The sequence below is a fragment of the Musa acuminata genome, chromosome BXJ3-8, assembly GCF_036884655.1.
Source record: "Musa acuminata AAA Group cultivar baxijiao chromosome BXJ3-8, Cavendish_Baxijiao_AAA, whole genome shotgun sequence".
NCBI classification, from domain to species: Eukaryota; Viridiplantae; Streptophyta; class Magnoliopsida; order Zingiberales; family Musaceae; genus Musa; species Musa acuminata.
In genome coordinates this window covers 30896479-30909585 of record NC_088356.1, presented here as the reverse complement: position 1 = coordinate 30909585, position 13107 = coordinate 30896479, and the positions used below count along the sequence as shown (strand labels likewise).

General features: G+C 58.5%; 31 non-coding genes across 31 annotated transcripts; all 31 read left to right on the top strand.

Moving 5' to 3' along the window:
- Positions 1–167: 167 nt before the first annotated feature.
- LOC135646608 (5S ribosomal RNA) lies at positions 168–286 on the top strand. The gene has a single exon (XR_010499354.1). It is a non-coding gene; the product is annotated as a 5S ribosomal RNA (ribosomal RNA).
- Positions 287–594: 308 nt separating this feature from the next.
- LOC135646607 (5S ribosomal RNA) lies at positions 595–713 on the top strand. Its single transcript, XR_010499353.1, has one exon. It is a non-coding gene; the product is annotated as a 5S ribosomal RNA (ribosomal RNA).
- Positions 714–1021: 308 nt separating this feature from the next.
- LOC135646606 (5S ribosomal RNA) lies at positions 1022–1140 on the top strand. Its single transcript, XR_010499352.1, has one exon. It is a non-coding gene; the product is annotated as a 5S ribosomal RNA (ribosomal RNA).
- Positions 1141–1448: 308 nt separating this feature from the next.
- LOC135646605 (5S ribosomal RNA) lies at positions 1449–1567 on the top strand. The gene has a single exon (XR_010499351.1). It is a non-coding gene; the product is annotated as a 5S ribosomal RNA (ribosomal RNA).
- A 308-nt stretch (positions 1568–1875) lies between these two features.
- On the top strand, positions 1876–1994 carry LOC135646604 (5S ribosomal RNA). Its single transcript, XR_010499350.1, has one exon. It is a non-coding gene; the product is annotated as a 5S ribosomal RNA (ribosomal RNA).
- Positions 1995–2302: 308 nt separating this feature from the next.
- Positions 2303–2421, top strand: LOC135646603 (5S ribosomal RNA). The gene has a single exon (XR_010499349.1). It is a non-coding gene; the product is annotated as a 5S ribosomal RNA (ribosomal RNA).
- A 308-nt stretch (positions 2422–2729) lies between these two features.
- Positions 2730–2848, top strand: LOC135646601 (5S ribosomal RNA). The gene has a single exon (XR_010499347.1). It is a non-coding gene; the product is annotated as a 5S ribosomal RNA (ribosomal RNA).
- A 308-nt stretch (positions 2849–3156) lies between these two features.
- Positions 3157–3275, top strand: LOC135646600 (5S ribosomal RNA). The gene has a single exon (XR_010499346.1). It is a non-coding gene; the product is annotated as a 5S ribosomal RNA (ribosomal RNA).
- Positions 3276–3583: 308 nt separating this feature from the next.
- LOC135646598 (5S ribosomal RNA) lies at positions 3584–3702 on the top strand. Its single transcript, XR_010499345.1, has one exon. It is a non-coding gene; the product is annotated as a 5S ribosomal RNA (ribosomal RNA).
- A 308-nt stretch (positions 3703–4010) lies between these two features.
- LOC135646597 (5S ribosomal RNA) lies at positions 4011–4129 on the top strand. Its single transcript, XR_010499344.1, has one exon. It is a non-coding gene; the product is annotated as a 5S ribosomal RNA (ribosomal RNA).
- Positions 4130–4437: 308 nt separating this feature from the next.
- On the top strand, positions 4438–4556 carry LOC135646596 (5S ribosomal RNA). Its single transcript, XR_010499343.1, has one exon. It is a non-coding gene; the product is annotated as a 5S ribosomal RNA (ribosomal RNA).
- A 308-nt stretch (positions 4557–4864) lies between these two features.
- On the top strand, positions 4865–4983 carry LOC135646595 (5S ribosomal RNA). Its single transcript, XR_010499342.1, has one exon. It is a non-coding gene; the product is annotated as a 5S ribosomal RNA (ribosomal RNA).
- A 308-nt stretch (positions 4984–5291) lies between these two features.
- On the top strand, positions 5292–5410 carry LOC135646594 (5S ribosomal RNA). The gene has a single exon (XR_010499341.1). It is a non-coding gene; the product is annotated as a 5S ribosomal RNA (ribosomal RNA).
- Positions 5411–5718: 308 nt separating this feature from the next.
- On the top strand, positions 5719–5837 carry LOC135646593 (5S ribosomal RNA). The gene has a single exon (XR_010499340.1). It is a non-coding gene; the product is annotated as a 5S ribosomal RNA (ribosomal RNA).
- Positions 5838–6145: 308 nt separating this feature from the next.
- On the top strand, positions 6146–6264 carry LOC135646592 (5S ribosomal RNA). The gene has a single exon (XR_010499339.1). It is a non-coding gene; the product is annotated as a 5S ribosomal RNA (ribosomal RNA).
- Positions 6265–6572: 308 nt separating this feature from the next.
- LOC135647394 (5S ribosomal RNA) lies at positions 6573–6691 on the top strand. Its single transcript, XR_010500133.1, has one exon. It is a non-coding gene; the product is annotated as a 5S ribosomal RNA (ribosomal RNA).
- A 308-nt stretch (positions 6692–6999) lies between these two features.
- Positions 7000–7118, top strand: LOC135646591 (5S ribosomal RNA). Its single transcript, XR_010499338.1, has one exon. It is a non-coding gene; the product is annotated as a 5S ribosomal RNA (ribosomal RNA).
- Positions 7119–7426: 308 nt separating this feature from the next.
- Positions 7427–7545, top strand: LOC135646589 (5S ribosomal RNA). The gene has a single exon (XR_010499336.1). It is a non-coding gene; the product is annotated as a 5S ribosomal RNA (ribosomal RNA).
- Positions 7546–7853: 308 nt separating this feature from the next.
- LOC135646588 (5S ribosomal RNA) lies at positions 7854–7972 on the top strand. Its single transcript, XR_010499335.1, has one exon. It is a non-coding gene; the product is annotated as a 5S ribosomal RNA (ribosomal RNA).
- Positions 7973–8280: 308 nt separating this feature from the next.
- On the top strand, positions 8281–8399 carry LOC135646587 (5S ribosomal RNA). Its single transcript, XR_010499334.1, has one exon. It is a non-coding gene; the product is annotated as a 5S ribosomal RNA (ribosomal RNA).
- Positions 8400–8707: 308 nt separating this feature from the next.
- On the top strand, positions 8708–8826 carry LOC135646586 (5S ribosomal RNA). The gene has a single exon (XR_010499333.1). It is a non-coding gene; the product is annotated as a 5S ribosomal RNA (ribosomal RNA).
- A 308-nt stretch (positions 8827–9134) lies between these two features.
- LOC135646585 (5S ribosomal RNA) lies at positions 9135–9253 on the top strand. The gene has a single exon (XR_010499332.1). It is a non-coding gene; the product is annotated as a 5S ribosomal RNA (ribosomal RNA).
- Positions 9254–9561: 308 nt separating this feature from the next.
- LOC135646584 (5S ribosomal RNA) lies at positions 9562–9680 on the top strand. Its single transcript, XR_010499331.1, has one exon. It is a non-coding gene; the product is annotated as a 5S ribosomal RNA (ribosomal RNA).
- Positions 9681–9988: 308 nt separating this feature from the next.
- Positions 9989–10107, top strand: LOC135646583 (5S ribosomal RNA). The gene has a single exon (XR_010499330.1). It is a non-coding gene; the product is annotated as a 5S ribosomal RNA (ribosomal RNA).
- Positions 10108–10415: 308 nt separating this feature from the next.
- On the top strand, positions 10416–10534 carry LOC135646582 (5S ribosomal RNA). The gene has a single exon (XR_010499329.1). It is a non-coding gene; the product is annotated as a 5S ribosomal RNA (ribosomal RNA).
- A 308-nt stretch (positions 10535–10842) lies between these two features.
- On the top strand, positions 10843–10961 carry LOC135646581 (5S ribosomal RNA). Its single transcript, XR_010499328.1, has one exon. It is a non-coding gene; the product is annotated as a 5S ribosomal RNA (ribosomal RNA).
- A 308-nt stretch (positions 10962–11269) lies between these two features.
- Positions 11270–11388, top strand: LOC135646580 (5S ribosomal RNA). Its single transcript, XR_010499327.1, has one exon. It is a non-coding gene; the product is annotated as a 5S ribosomal RNA (ribosomal RNA).
- A 308-nt stretch (positions 11389–11696) lies between these two features.
- On the top strand, positions 11697–11815 carry LOC135646578 (5S ribosomal RNA). Its single transcript, XR_010499325.1, has one exon. It is a non-coding gene; the product is annotated as a 5S ribosomal RNA (ribosomal RNA).
- A 308-nt stretch (positions 11816–12123) lies between these two features.
- On the top strand, positions 12124–12242 carry LOC135646577 (5S ribosomal RNA). The gene has a single exon (XR_010499324.1). It is a non-coding gene; the product is annotated as a 5S ribosomal RNA (ribosomal RNA).
- Positions 12243–12550: 308 nt separating this feature from the next.
- Positions 12551–12669, top strand: LOC135646576 (5S ribosomal RNA). The gene has a single exon (XR_010499323.1). It is a non-coding gene; the product is annotated as a 5S ribosomal RNA (ribosomal RNA).
- A 308-nt stretch (positions 12670–12977) lies between these two features.
- On the top strand, positions 12978–13096 carry LOC135646575 (5S ribosomal RNA). The gene has a single exon (XR_010499322.1). It is a non-coding gene; the product is annotated as a 5S ribosomal RNA (ribosomal RNA).
- Positions 13097–13107: the final 11 nt, after the last annotated feature.

The following is a 13107-nucleotide window of genomic DNA, read 5'->3' as shown; positions in this document are numbered from 1 at the left end:
TCCGAGTTCGTTCGACAAAGTCCCGATGGTTTCGGCGCGCGCTTGCCGTGTCCGGTAATGGCGATTCCGAGATCCGACAATGGCGACTCCGAGATCGTTCGACAGGTTTAGAGACTCCATACTCCGTCCGCTACGTGCACAAAGGCGAGGGACGACGCAAACATAGCGAGTGCGATCACACCAGCACTAAAGCACCGGATCCCATCAGAACTCCGAAGTCAAGCGTGCTTGGGCGAGAGTAGTACTAGGATGGGTGACCCCCTGGGAAGTCCTCGTGTTGCACTCCTTTTTGCGCCCCGAGCGACCAAAACCTCTCCCGTCGACCTCCGAGGCGATGGTTTTGGGCCTCGGAATTTGCCGTGACCGCTACGCAGTCAGTCTCGTGGGGCTCGGAGAGAGGTTTCCGGAATGGGGTCGCAATAGCGATTCCGAGTTCGTTCGACAAAGTCCCGATGGTTTCGGCGCGCGCTTGCCGTGTCCGGTAATGGCGATTCCGAGATCCGACAATGGCGACTCCGAGATCGTTCGACAGGTTTAGAGGCTCCATACTCCGTCCGCTACGTGCACAAAGGCGAGGGACGACGCAAACATAGCGAGTGCGATCACACCAGCACTAAAGCACCGGATCCCATCAGAACTCCGAAGTCAAGCGTGCTTGGGCGAGAGTAGTACTAGGATGGGTGACCCCCTGGGAAGTCCTCGTGTTGCACTCCTTTTTGCGCCCCGAGCGACCAAAACCTCTCCCGTCGACCTCCGAGGCGATGGTTTTGGGCCTCGGAATTTGCCGTGACCGCTACGCAGTCAGTCTCGTGCGGCTCGGAGAGAGGTTTCCGGAATGGGGTCGCAATAGCGATTCCGAGTTCGTTCGACAAAGTCCCGATGGTTTCGGCGCGCGCTTGCCGTGTCCGGTAATGGCGATTCCGAGATCCGACAATGGCGACTCCGAGATCGTTCGACAGGTTTAGAGGCTCCATACTCCGTCCGCTACGTGCACAAAGGCGAGGGACGACGCAAACATAGCGAGTGCGATCACACCAGCACTAAAGCACCGGATCCCATCAGAACTCCGAAGTCAAGCGTGCTTGGGCGAGAGTAGTACTAGGATGGGTGACCCCCTGGGAAGTCCTCGTGTTGCACTCCTTTTTGCGCCCCGAGCGACCAAAACCTCTCCCGTCGACCTCCGAGGCGATGGTTTTGGGCCTCGGAATTTGCCGTGACCGCTACGCAGTCAGTCTCGTGCGGCTCGGAGAGAGGTTTCCGGAATGGGGTCGCAATAGCGATTCCGAGTTCGTTCGACAAAGTCCCGATGGTTTCGGCGCGCGCTTGCCGTGTCCGGTAATGGCGATTCCGAGATCCGACAATGGCGACTCCGAGATCGTTCGACAGGTTTAGAGGCTCCATACTCCGTCCGCTACGTGCACAAAGGCGAGGGACGACGCAAACATAGCGAGTGCGATCACACCAGCACTAAAGCACCGGATCCCATCAGAACTCCGAAGTCAAGCGTGCTTGGGCGAGAGTAGTACTAGGATGGGTGACCCCCTGGGAAGTCCTCGTGTTGCACTCCTTTTTGCGCCCCGAGCGACCAAAACCTCTCCCGTCGACCTCCGAGGCGATGGTTTTGGGCCTCGGAATTTGCCGTGACCGCTACGCAGTCAGTCTCGTGGGGCTCGGAGAGAGGTTTCCGGAATGGGGTCGCAATAGCGATTCCGAGTTCGTTCGACAAAGTCCCGATGGTTTCGGCGCGCGCTTGCCGTGTCCGGTAATGGCGATTCCGAGATCCGACAATGGCGACTCCGAGATCGTTCGACAGGTTTAGAGGCTCCATACTCCGTCCGCTACGTGCACAAAGGCGAGGGACGACGCAAACATAGCGAGTGCGATCACACCAGCACTAAAGCACCGGATCCCATCAGAACTCCGAAGTCAAGCGTGCTTGGGCGAGAGTAGTACTAGGATGGGTGACCCCCTGGGAAGTCCTCGTGTTGCACTCCTTTTTGCGCCCCGAGCGACCAAAACCTCTCCCGTCGACCTCCGAGGCGATGGTTTTGGGCCTCGGAATTTGCCGTGACCGCTACGCAGTCAGTCTCGTGGGGCTCGGAGAGAGGTTTCCGGAATGGGGTCGCAATAGCGATTCCGAGTTCGTTCGACAAAGTCCCGATGGTTTCGGCGCGCGCTTGCCGTGTCCGGTAATGGCGATTCCGAGATCCGACAATGGCGACTCCGAGATCGTTCGACAGGTTTAGAGGCTCCATACTCCGTCCGCTACGTGCACAAAGGCGAGGGACGACGCAAACATAGCGAGTGCGATCACACCAGCACTAAAGCACCGGATCCCATCAGAACTCCGAAGTCAAGCGTGCTTGGGCGAGAGTAGTACTAGGATGGGTGACCCCCTGGGAAGTCCTCGTGTTGCACTCCTTTTTGCGCCCCGAGCGACCAAAACCTCTCCCGTCGACCTCCGAGGCGATGGTTTTGGGCCTCGGAATTTGCCGTGACCGCTACGCAGTCAGTCTCGTGGGGCTCGGAGAGAGGTTTCCGGAATGGGGTCGCAATAGCGATTCCGAGTTCGTTCGACAAAGTCCCGATGGTTTCGGCGCGCGCTTGCCGTGTCCGGTAATGGCGATTCCGAGATCCGACAATGGCGACTCCGAGATCGTTCGACAGGTTTAGAGGCTCCATACTCCGTCCGCTACGTGCACAAAGGCGAGGGACGACGCAAACATAGCGAGTGCGATCACACCAGCACTAAAGCACCGGATCCCATCAGAACTCCGAAGTCAAGCGTGCTTGGGCGAGAGTAGTACTAGGATGGGTGACCCCCTGGGAAGTCCTCGTGTTGCACTCCTTTTTGCGCCCCGAGCGACCAAAACCTCTCCCGTCGACCTCCGAGGCGATGGTTTTGGGCCTCGGAATTTGCCGTGACCGCTACGCAGTCAGTCTCGTGGGGCTCGGAGAGAGGTTTCCGGAATGGGGTCGCAATAGCGATTCCGAGTTCGTTCGACAAAGTCCCGATGGTTTCGGCGCGCGCTTGCCGTGTCCGGTAATGGCGATTCCGAGATCCGACAATGGCGACTCCGAGATCGTTCGACAGGTTTAGAGGCTCCATACTCCGTCCGCTACGTGCACAAAGGCGAGGGACGACGCAAACATAGCGAGTGCGATCACACCAGCACTAAAGCACCGGATCCCATCAGAACTCCGAAGTCAAGCGTGCTTGGGCGAGAGTAGTACTAGGATGGGTGACCCCCTGGGAAGTCCTCGTGTTGCACTCCTTTTTGCGCCCCGAGCGACCAAAACCTCTCCCGTCGACCTCCGAGGCGATGGTTTTGGGCCTCGGAATTTGCCGTGACCGCTACGCAGTCAGTCTCGTGCGGCTCGGAGAGAGGTTTCCGGAATGGGGTCGCAATAGCGATTCCGAGTTCGTTCGACAAAGTCCCGATGGTTTCGGCGCGCGCTTGCCGTGTCCGGTAATGGCGATTCCGAGATCCGACAATGGCGACTCCGAGATCGTTCGACAGGTTTAGAGGCTCCATACTCCGTCCGCTACGTGCACAAAGGCGAGGGACGACGCAAACATAGCGAGTGCGATCACACCAGCACTAAAGCACCGGATCCCATCAGAACTCCGAAGTCAAGCGTGCTTGGGCGAGAGTAGTACTAGGATGGGTGACCCCCTGGGAAGTCCTCGTGTTGCACTCCTTTTTGCGCCCCGAGCGACCAAAACCTCTCCCGTCGACCTCCGAGGCGATGGTTTTGGGCCTCGGAATTTGCCGTGACCGCTACGCAGTCAGTCTCGTGCGGCTCGGAGAGAGGTTTCCGGAATGGGGTCGCAATAGCGATTCCGAGTTCGTTCGACAAAGTCCCGATGGTTTCGGCGCGCGCTTGCCGTGTCCGGTAATGGCGATTCCGAGATCCGACAATGGCGACTCCGAGATCGTTCGACAGGTTTAGAGGCTCCATACTCCGTCCGCTACGTGCACAAAGGCGAGGGACGACGCAAACATAGCGAGTGCGATCACACCAGCACTAAAGCACCGGATCCCATCAGAACTCCGAAGTCAAGCGTGCTTGGGCGAGAGTAGTACTAGGATGGGTGACCCCCTGGGAAGTCCTCGTGTTGCACTCCTTTTTGCGCCCCGAGCGACCAAAACCTCTCCCGTCGACCTCCGAGGCGATGGTTTTGGGCCTCGGAATTTGCCGTGACCGCTACGCAGTCAGTCTCGTGCGGCTCGGAGAGAGGTTTCCGGAATGGGGTCGCAATAGCGATTCCGAGTTCGTTCGACAAAGTCCCGATGGTTTCGGCGCGCGCTTGCCGTGTCCGGTAATGGCGATTCCGAGATCCGACAATGGCGACTCCGAGATCGTTCGACAGGTTTAGAGGCTCCATACTCCGTCCGCTACGTGCACAAAGGCGAGGGACGACGCAAACATAGCGAGTGCGATCACACCAGCACTAAAGCACCGGATCCCATCAGAACTCCGAAGTCAAGCGTGCTTGGGCGAGAGTAGTACTAGGATGGGTGACCCCCTGGGAAGTCCTCGTGTTGCACTCCTTTTTGCGCCCCGAGCGACCAAAACCTCTCCCGTCGACCTCCGAGGCGATGGTTTTGGGCCTCGGAATTTGCCGTGACCGCTACGCAGTCAGTCTCGTGGGGCTCGGAGAGAGGTTTCCGGAATGGGGTCGCAATAGCGATTCCGAGTTCGTTCGACAAAGTCCCGATGGTTTCGGCGCGCGCTTGCCGTGTCCGGTAATGGCGATTCCAAGATCCGACAATGGCGACTCCGAGATCGTTCGACAGGTTTAGAGGCTCCATACTCCGTCCGCTACGTGCACAAAGGCGAGGGACGACGCAAACATAGCGAGTGCGATCACACCAGCACTAAAGCACCGGATCCCATCAGAACTCCGAAGTCAAGCGTGCTTGGGCGAGAGTAGTACTAGGATGGGTGACCCCCTGGGAAGTCCTCGTGTTGCACTCCTTTTTGCGCCCCGAGCGACCAAAACCTCTCCCGTCGACCTCCGAGGCGATGGTTTTGGGCCTCGGAATTTGCCGTGACCGCTACGCAGTCAGTCTCGTGCGGCTCGGAGAGAGGTTTCCGGAATGGGGTCGCAATAGCGATTCCGAGTTCGTTCGACAAAGTCCCGATGGTTTCGGCGCGCGCTTGCCGTGTCCGGTAATGGCGATTCCGAGATCCGACAATGGCGACTCCGAGATCGTTCGACAGGTTTAGAGGCTCCATACTCCGTCCGCTACGTGCACAAAGGCGAGGGACGACGCAAACATAGCGAGTGCGATCACACCAGCACTAAAGCACCGGATCCCATCAGAACTCCGAAGTCAAGCGTGCTTGGGCGAGAGTAGTACTAGGATGGGTGACCCCCTGGGAAGTCCTCGTGTTGCACTCCTTTTTGCGCCCCGAGCGACCAAAACCTCTCCCGTCGACCTCCGAGGCGATGGTTTTGGGCCTCGGAATTTGCCGTGACCGCTACGCAGTCAGTCTCGTGGGGCTCGGAGAGAGGTTTCCGGAATGGGGTCGCAATAGTGATTCCGAGTTCGTTCGACAAAGTCCCGATGGTTTCGGCGCGCGCTTGCCGTGTCCGGTAATGGCGATTCCGAGATCCGACAATGGCGACTCCGAGATCGTTCGACAGGTTTAGAGGCTCCATACTCCGTCCGCTACGTGCACAAAGGCGAGGGACGACGCAAACATAGCGAGTGCGATCACACCAGCACTAAAGCACCGGATCCCATCAGAACTCCGAAGTCAAGCGTGCTTGGGCGAGAGTAGTACTAGGATGGGTGACCCCCTGGGAAGTCCTCGTGTTGCACTCCTTTTTGCGCCCCGAGCGACCAAAACCTCTCCCGTCGACCTCCGAGGCGATGGTTTTGGGCCTCGGAATTTGCCGTGACCGCTACGCAGTCAGTCTCGTGGGGCTCGGAGAGAGGTTTCCGGAATGGGGTCGCAATAGCGATTCCGAGTTCGTTCGACAAAGTCCCGATGGTTTCGGCGCGCGCTTGCCGTGTCCGGTAATGGCGATTCCGAGATCCGACAATGGCGACTCCGAGATCGTTCGACAGGTTTAGAGGCTCCATACTCCGTCCGCTACGTGCACAAAGGCGAGGGACGACGCAAACATAGCGAGTGCGATCACACCAGCACTAAAGCACCGGATCCCATCAGAACTCCGAAGTCAAGCGTGCTTGGGCGAGAGTAGTACTAGGATGGGTGACCCCCTGGGAAGTCCTCGTGTTGCACTCCTTTTTGCGCCCCGAGCGACCAAAACCTCTCCCGTCGACCTCCGAGGCGATGGTTTTGGGCCTCGGAATTTGCCGTGACCGCTACGCAGTCAGTCTCGTGCGGCTCGGAGAGAGGTTTCCGGAATGGGGTCGCAATAGCGATTCCGAGTTCGTTCGACAAAGTCCCGATGGTTTCGGCGCGCGCTTGCCGTGTCCGGTAATGGCGATTCCGAGATCCGACAATGGCGACTCCGAGATCGTTCGACAGGTTTAGAGGCTCCATACTCCGTCCGCTACGTGCACAAAGGCGAGGGACGACGCAAACATAGCGAGTGCGATCACACCAACACTAAAGCACCGGATCCCATCAGAACTCCGAAGTCAAGCGTGCTTGGGCGAGAGTAGTACTAGGATGGGTGACCCCCTGGGAAGTCCTCGTGTTGCACTCCTTTTTGCGCCCCGAGCGACCAAAACCTCTCCCGTCGACCTCCGAGGCGATGGTTTTGGGCCTCGGAATTTGCCGTGACCGCTACGCAGTCAGTCTCGTGGGGCTCGGAGAGAGGTTTCCGGAATGGGGTCGCAATAGCGATTCCGAGTTCGTTCGACAAAGTCCCGATGGTTTCGGCGCGCGCTTGCCGTGTCCGGTAATGGCGATTCCGAGATCCGACAATGGCGACTCCGAGATCGTTCGACAGGTTTAGAGGCTCCATACTCCGTCCGCTACGTGCACAAAGGCGAGGGACGACGCAAACATAGCGAGTGCGATCACACCAGCACTAAAGCACCGGATCCCATCAGAACTCCGAAGTCAAGCGTGCTTGGGCGAGAGTAGTACTAGGATGGGTGACCCCCTGGGAAGTCCTCGTGTTGCACTCCTTTTTGCGCCCCGAGCGACCAAAACCTCTCCCGTCGACCTCCGAGGCGATGGTTTTGGGCCTCGGAATTTGCCGTGACCGCTACGCAGTCAGTCTCGTGGGGCTCGGAGAGAGGTTTCCGGAATGGGGTCGCAATAGCGATTCCGAGTTCGTTCGACAAAGTCCCGATGGTTTCGGCGCGCGCTTGCCGTGTCCGGTAATGGCGATTCCGAGATCCGACAATGGCGACTCCGAGATCGTTCGACAGGTTTAGAGGCTCCATACTCCGTCCGCTACGTGCACAAAGGCGAGGGACGACGCAAACATAGCGAGTGCGATCACACCAGCACTAAAGCACCGGATCCCATCAGAACTCCGAAGTCAAGCGTGCTTGGGCGAGAGTAGTACTAGGATGGGTGACCCCCTGGGAAGTCCTCGTGTTGCACTCCTTTTTGCGCCCCGAGCGACCAAAACCTCTCCCGTCGACCTCCGAGGCGATGGTTTTGGGCCTCGGAATTTGCCGTGACCGCTACGCAGTCAGTCTCGTGGGGCTCGGAGAGAGGTTTCCGGAATGGGGTCGCAATAGCGATTCCGAGTTCGTTCGACAAAGTCCCGATGGTTTCGGCGCGCGCTTGCCGTGTCCGGTAATGGCGATTCCGAGATCCGACAATGGCGACTCCGAGATCGTTCGACAGGTTTAGAGGCTCCATACTCCGTCCGCTACGTGCACAAAGGCGAGGGACGACGCAAACATAGCGAGTGCGATCACACCAGCACTAAAGCACCGGATCCCATCAGAACTCCGAAGTCAAGCGTGCTTGGGCGAGAGTAGTACTAGGATGGGTGACCCCCTGGGAAGTCCTCGTGTTGCACTCCTTTTTGCGCCCCGAGCGACCAAAACCTCTCCCGTCGACCTCCGAGGCGATGGTTTTGGGCCTCGGAATTTGCCGTGACCGCTACGCAGTCAGTCTCGTGGGGCTCGGAGAGAGGTTTCCGGAATGGGGTCGCAATAGCGATTCCGAGTTCGTTCGACAAAGTCCCGATGGTTTCGGCGCGCGCTTGCCGTGTCCGGTAATGGCGATTCCGAGATCCGACAATGGCGACTCCGAGATCGTTCGACAGGTTTAGAGGCTCCATACTCCGTCCGCTACGTGCACAAAGGCGAGGGACGACGCAAACATAGCGAGTGCGATCACACCAGCACTAAAGCACCGGATCCCATCAGAACTCCGAAGTCAAGCGTGCTTGGGCGAGAGTAGTACTAGGATGGGTGACCCCCTGGGAAGTCCTCGTGTTGCACTCCTTTTTGCGCCCCGAGCGACCAAAACCTCTCCCGTCGACCTCCGAGGCGATGGTTTTGGGCCTCGGAATTTGCCGTGACCGCTACGCAGTCAGTCTCGTGCGGCTCGGAGAGAGGTTTCCGGAATGGGGTCGCAATAGCGATTCCGAGTTCGTTCGACAAAGTCCCGATGGTTTCGGCGCGCGCTTGCCGTGTCCGGTAATGGCGATTCCGAGATCCGACAATGGCGACTCCGAGATCGTTCGACAGGTTTAGAGGCTCCATACTCCGTCCGCTACGTGCACAAAGGCGAGGGACGACGCAAACATAGCGAGTGCGATCACACCAGCACTAAAGCACCGGATCCCATCAGAACTCCGAAGTCAAGCGTGCTTGGGCGAGAGTAGTACTAGGATGGGTGACCCCCTGGGAAGTCCTCGTGTTGCACTCCTTTTTGCGCCCCGAGCGACCAAAACCTCTCCCGTCGACCTCCGAGGCGATGGTTTTGGGCCTCGGAATTTGCCGTGACCGCTACGCAGTCAGTCTCGTGCGGCTCGGAGAGAGGTTTCCGGAATGGGGTCGCAATAGCGATTCCGAGTTCGTTCGACAAAGTCCCGATGGTTTCGGCGCGCGCTTGCCGTGTCCGGTAATGGCGATTCCGAGATCCGACAATGGCGACTCCGAGATCGTTCGACAGGTTTAGAGGCTCCATACTCCGTCCGCTACGTGCACAAAGGCGAGGGACGACGCAAACATAGCGAGTGCGATCACACCAGCACTAAAGCACCGGATCCCATCAGAACTCCGAAGTCAAGCGTGCTTGGGCGAGAGTAGTACTAGGATGGGTGACCCCCTGGGAAGTCCTCGTGTTGCACTCCTTTTTGCGCCCCGAGCGACCAAAACCTCTCCCGTCGACCTCCGAGGCGATGGTTTTGGGCCTCGGAATTTGCCGTGACCGCTACGCAGTCAGTCTCGTGGGGCTCGGAGAGAGGTTTCCGGAATGGGGTCGCAATAGCGATTCCGAGTTCGTTCGACAAAGTCCCGATGGTTTCGGCGCGCGCTTGCCGTGTCCGGTAATGGCGATTCCGAGATCCGACAATGGCGACTCCGAGATCGTTCGACAGGTTTAGAGGCTCCATACTCCGTCCGCTACGTGCACAAAGGCGAGGGACGACGCAAACATAGCGAGTGCGATCACACCAGCACTAAAGCACCGGATCCCATCAGAACTCCGAAGTCAAGCGTGCTTGGGCGAGAGTAGTACTAGGATGGGTGACCCCCTGGGAAGTCCTCGTGTTGCACTCCTTTTTGCGCCCCGAGCGACCAAAACCTCTCCCGTCGACCTCCGAGGCGATGATTTTGGGCCTCGGAATTTGCCGTGACCGCTACGCAGTCAGTCTCGTGGGGCTCGGAGAGAGGTTTCCGGAATGGGGTCGCAATAGCGATTCCGAGTTCGTTCGACAAAGTCCCGATGGTTTCGGCGCGCGCTTGCCGTGTCCGGTAATGGCGATTCCGAGATCCGACAATGGCGACTCCGAGATCGTTCGACAGGTTTAGAGGCTCCATACTCCGTCCGCTACGTGCACAAAGGCGAGGGACGACGCAAACATAGCGAGTGCGATCACACCAGCACTAAAGCACCGGATCCCATCAGAACTCCGAAGTCAAGCGTGCTTGGGCGAGAGTAGTACTAGGATGGGTGACCCCCTGGGAAGTCCTCGTGTTGCACTCCTTTTTGCGCCCCGAGCGACCAAAACCTCTCCCGTCGACCTCCGAGGCGATGGTTTTGGGCCTCGGAATTTGCCGTGACCGCTACGCAGTCAGTCTCGTGCGGCTCGGAGAGAGGTTTCCGGAATGGGGTCGCAATAGCGATTCCGAGTTCGTTCGACAAAGTCCCGATGGTTTCGGCGCGCGCTTGCCGTGTCCGGTAATGGCGATTCCGAGATCCGACAATGGCGACTCCGAGATCGTTCGACAGGTTTAGAGGCTCCATACTCCGTCCGCTACGTGCACAAAGGCGAGGGACGACGCAAACATAGCGAGTGCGATCACACCAGCACTAAAGCACCGGATCCCATCAGAACTCCGAAGTCAAGCGTGCTTGGGCGAGAGTAGTACTAGGATGGGTGACCCCCTGGGAAGTCCTCGTGTTGCACTCCTTTTTGCGCCCCGAGCGACCAAAACCTCTCCCGTCGACCTCCGAGGCGATGGTTTTGGGCCTCGGAATTTGCCGTGACCGCTACGCAGTCAGTCTCGTGGGGCTCGGAGAGAGGTTTCCGGAATGGGGTCGCAATAGCGATTCCGAGTTCGTTCGACAAAGTCCCGATGGTTTCGGCGCGCGCTTGCCGTGTCCGGTAATGGCGATTCCGAGATCCGACAATGGCGACTCCGAGATCGTTCGACAGGTTTAGAGGCTCCATACTCCGTCCGCTACGTGCACAAAGGCGAGGGACGACGCAAACATAGCGAGTGCGATCACACCAGCACTAAAGCACCGGATCCCATCAGAACTCCGAAGTCAAGCGTGCTTGGGCGAGAGTAGTACTAGGATGGGTGACCCCCTGGGAAGTCCTCGTGTTGCACTCCTTTTTGCGCCCCGAGCGACCAAAACCTCTCCCGTCGACCTCCGAGGCGATGGTTTTGGGCCTCGGAATTTGCCGTGACCGCTACGCAGTCAGTCTCGTGGGGCTCGGAGAGAGGTTTCCGGAATGGGGTCGCAATAGCGATTCCGAGTTCGTTCGACAAAGTCCCGATGGTTTCGGCGCGCGCTTGCCGTGTCCGGTAATGGCGATTCCGAGATCCGACAATGGCGACTCCGAGATCGTTCGACAGGTTTAGAGGCTCCATACTCCGTCCGCTACGTGCACAAAGGCGAGGGACGACGCAAACATAGCGAGTGCGATCACACCAGCACTAAAGCACCGGATCCCATCAGAACTCCGAAGTCAAGCGTGCTTGGGCGAGAGTAGTACTAGGATGGGTGACCCCCTGGGAAGTCCTCGTGTTGCACTCCTTTTTGCGCCCCGAGCGACCAAAACCTCTCCCGTCGACCTCCGAGGCGATGGTTTTGGGCCTCGGAATTTGCCGTGACCGCTACGCAGTCAGTCTCGTGCGGCTCGGAGAGAGGTTTCCGGAATGGGGTCGCAATAGCGATTCCGAGTTCGTTCGACAAAGTCCCGATGGTTTCGGCGCGCGCTTGCCGTGTCCGGTAATGGCGATTCCGAGATCCGACAATGGCGACTCCGAGATCGTTCGACAGGTTTAGAGGCTCCATACTCCGTCCGCTACGTGCACAAAGGCGAGGGACGACGCAAACATAGCGAGTGCGATCACACCAGCACTAAAGCACCGGATCCCATCAGAACTCCGAAGTCAAGCGTGCTTGGGCGAGAGTAGTACTAGGATGGGTGACCCCCTGGGAAGTCCTCGTGTTGCACTCCTTTTTGCGCCCCGAGCGACCAAAACCTCTCCCGTCGACCTCCGAGGCGATGGTTTTGGGCCTCGGAATTTGCCGTGACCGCTACGCAGTCAGTCTCGTGCGGCTCGGAGAGAGGTTTCCGGAATGGGGTCGCAATAGCGATTCCGAGTTCGTTCGACAAAGTCCCGATGGTTTCGGCGCGCGCTTGCCGTGTCCGGTAATGGCGATTCCGAGATCCGACAATGGCGACTCCGAGATCGTTCGACAGGTTTAGAGGCTCCATACTCCGTCCGCTACGTGCACAAAGGCGAGGGACGACGCAAACATAGCGAGTGCGATCACACCAGCACTAAAGCACCGGATCCCATCAGAACTCCGAAGTCAAGCGTGCTTGGGCGAGAGTAGTACTAGGATGGGTGACCCCCTGGGAAGTCCTCGTGTTGCACTCCTTTTTGCGCCCCGAGCGACCAAAACCTCTCCCGTCGACCTCCGAGGCGATGGTTTTGGGCCTCGGAATTTGCCGTGACCGCTACGCAGTCAGTCTCGTGGGGCTCGGAGAGAGGTTTCCGGAATGGGGTCGCAATAGCGATTCCGAGTTCGTTCGACAAAGTCCCGATGGTTTCGGCGCGCGCTTGCCGTGTCCGGTAATGGCGATTCCGAGATCCGACAATGGCGACTCCGAGATCGTTCGACAGGTTTAGAGGCTCCATACTCCGTCCGCTACGTGCACAAAGGCGAGGGACGACGCAAACATAGCGAGTGCGATCACACCAGCACTAAAGCACCGGATCCCATCAGAACTCCGAAGTCAAGCGTGCTTGGGCGAGAGTAGTACTAGGATGGGTGACCCCCTGGGAAGTCCTCGTGTTGCACTCCTTTTTGCGCCCCGAGCGACCAAAACCTCTCCCGTCGACCTCCGAGGCGATGGTTTTGGGCCTCGGAATTTGCCGTGACCGCTACGCAGTCAGTCTCGTGGGGCTCGGAGAGAGGTTTCCGGAATGGGGTCGCAATAGCGATTCCGAGTTCGTTCGACAAAGTCCCGATGGTTTCGGCGCGCGCTTGCCGTGTCCGGTAATGGCGATTCCGAGATCCGACAATGGCGACTCCGAGATCGTTCGACAGGTTTAGAGGCTCCATACTCCGTCCGCTACGTGCACAAAGGCGAGGGACGACGCAAACATAGCGAGTGCGATCACACCAGCACTAAAGCACCGGATCCCATCAGAACTCCGAAGTCAAGCGTGCTTGGGCGAGAGTAGTACTAGGATGGGTGACCCCCTGGGAAGTCCTCGTGTTGCACTCCTTTTTGCGCCC